The sequence below is a fragment of the Topomyia yanbarensis genome, chromosome 2 (genome assembly GCF_030247195.1).
Source record: "Topomyia yanbarensis strain Yona2022 chromosome 2, ASM3024719v1, whole genome shotgun sequence".
Taxonomy (NCBI): Eukaryota; Metazoa; Arthropoda; class Insecta; order Diptera; family Culicidae; genus Topomyia; species Topomyia yanbarensis.
Genome location: NC_080671.1, coordinates 115,496,214 through 115,499,121, shown reverse-complemented (window position 1 = coordinate 115,499,121; position 2,908 = coordinate 115,496,214).

Sequence of the window (2,908 nt, the reverse complement as noted above, 5' to 3'; positions counted from 1 at the left end):
CTGGTTAAACACGTGCCTACCCGAAGGTGCATTATTCGATGTCTAACGCGATTTTTTACTATTTTGATTACCGCACGTGTCGATTTAGTTAAAACTTCAAACCTTGATACAAAAATGCCAAATTAAAAATCACGCCAAAAAATTGATGAAACGCAGACAACACCATGAATGATGGAGTAAAATTAAAAACTAATTGCGTAGAAAAATCACTTCCAGCAGGGCGCCCGATATCAACGCTACGAATGCGGAGAAATGTTATGATTGCAAATTTCATATTCGCCATGTGTTTACACGTCGAGCGCTGATATGCGACAGAATTCGAGGTACACCGTTTTTGGGAAGCCACGATGGATGCGACTAAATCGTGCTTTCTGCTGAAATTTATTCACGTGGGCTTTTCAACTTTTCTTTTTACTTTGGTAAATCGCACCCTTTGAGCTGCTGTTTTGCACACGCTGTAATTTGCAGTGATTGTGACATAAACTGATGAAACAGGTTTACTTCGCACCATGGTTTTTTTACTGGTGGACGTTCGCATTTTTTTTTATTTTGGCTAGCGTATGTGTGCTGTTATAATGACTTGGAATAATTCACCAATTCGGAACTGCATGACATCATTGGATGGAACACTATCGACGGAAAACAGTTTCAACATTAATTTTACTGTATAAACATATTATGCAAATCGGAACAGGAAGTCGAAAACGTGTCTTAATTTTTTTTTAATTCGTTTACGGCTCATCGCGGTAGCTTAACGGAGCCGTGGATCTTTTATACGTTTACAATACATGTAAAAATAAAAATACAAACAAGAATTAATTAATTGGATCTTGTGCGCGTATTCACCTTCCTTCGCGAGGTCTGTTGGCAAACAGCGTCAGGGGGTCATTTAATTCTATCTTGTTTTTCACGTCCTGGTCGAAGCTAGCTCGGTGTCCGGGATCAGATGTTCTCCTTTGCTTCTTGCACTTATTGTTGATCAGTGTAAATCCGTCGTCATTGTTACTGCATTCGTTGCCGATGTTGCTTACAGTTGCTTTTGTGGTGCTGGATGATTCTTTTGCGGTTGTCATTATGGTCTGAACAGCTGCCACAAATTTGGCCACCGTTTGTGGTTCAGGCGTTTGGTATTGAAAACTCTGTTTTAGGTTGGTTTGCCGTAGATGAGTTGGCAATCGGTTGAGATGCATTTTCCTCTGCATCTTCCGCGCAAGGTTGTCCATGATGAGCTGTCTGATTACAATACTTGCACGTAGGAGTTTGCCCCTCATGGGTCCATAGCGTAGTTTGCATAATTGTAGTTCCGTGAGTTTTGAGTTTTATTGCCAAGTAGGAGGGTACAGGCCTTTCAACCCGCATCCTCACTACAAAAACGCCGTTAGGAGTACCCGGGAAGAAGTTTCTCCAAGTATCAGTTGTAATGGATTCTACTTCTCCGTATTGCGACATGCATTTTGCAATTGGCTCAGGAGGGGTACGAGGTGATAGGTCATATAACCTTACATCTATATAATCATTCTCAATATATACGGGAATCTTAATTCCAACGTTGTCACTTTCAACCACGTGTTTTAAGTTGTTCTTCAAAACGAAACGCTCGGCTTGTGCTAACGTCTTGCATGATATTAACACTACATTGCGTAGATGATGTTGCATTTTTACCTTCAGAAGGTATTCCACTTCACGAAAACTCGGTCGTTTTAAACAAAATTTAAAGTCAACGACCGCAGCGTTGGGTCGGAGTAGAGCTTTTTCGTCAACTTTACTCATGATGACAAGAATAATCCAATATTTCCTTTGTTCTCGAGACAATGCACACTAGATCGAGAGGCCTGTTGTTCACTTGGCCCGTTTGTACGTCTGATTGCGGCAGAAGTAGAAAGTAGACTGTAAACGTGTCTTAATTGAACGTTTCGCTACCGCTGATATTCTGGCTACCCATTCTTTTTATATACATTTCTTTATAAAAATATCATATAAATTAGAGAAACTGATTCCTGTTTAGAAAAATCTATATCTTTATTCTATATTTATCTATCTTTTTTTGGAGAGCAGTAAAAAAATTTCAGGAAAACCCTGAGACCTGAGGGAAAATATACAAAAACCCCAATGTCTCAGGGAACGGGTTTGGGCTGCCATCACTCGACCCGCTAAAAAATCACTGCTCTTGCTCAGAACCTTACGGCATTACTTCGGGGAGGGGTTTGTGCATGTCACACACTCTAATTCAACTACTTACTAGTTCGTTTCTTCCGCAGGGTTACAGCCCCACTCCTCGACGCACCACCAATTCTCCACCATCCACACAGACTGACAATTTCTGCATGGCAAATTCCTCCCCTACGAAGACAATCTGGGCGGCAAACTTCAGACTGTCTAATTCACCGAGCCCTTCGGCTCCCTTGTGCCAGTTAGCACCGCAACTCCCTTCTCGCACCATTCAGCGCCGTTTACTCGTTGAGCACCAGACTTGTTCGCGAACTACTCGGTCTAGTCCCCGACGATGGACCTAGCCTACTCCGACGGAGCATTCCCCGGCGAGAGAAGTTCTTCCGAAACCGAGCCAACCAACCAGGTGTCGAGGTCAGTTCGGCGATTCCGGTGGAGCAGGGCGTCCGGTTCGCTGATGACCCGACGACCTGCGACTGGTGGTATCTCATCGCGGTCTACTCAGTCTAGTCCCCGGCGGTGAATCTAGCTTACGCCGACGGAGAGTTCCCCGGTGAAGGAAGCTCTCTCGATACCGATTCTTCTTTTGTTTTAGCACCACAATTTCTTGAGCCCTTTCGCTTCCTCTGGTTCCGTTTCGCTCTACTTTCCCGATGAGCCATTCAGCTCCCGCCCTCACCTTGTCCCCAACAATGGATCTAGCCTATTCTCCTGCAACCGAGTGGTAGATTTCTTCTGA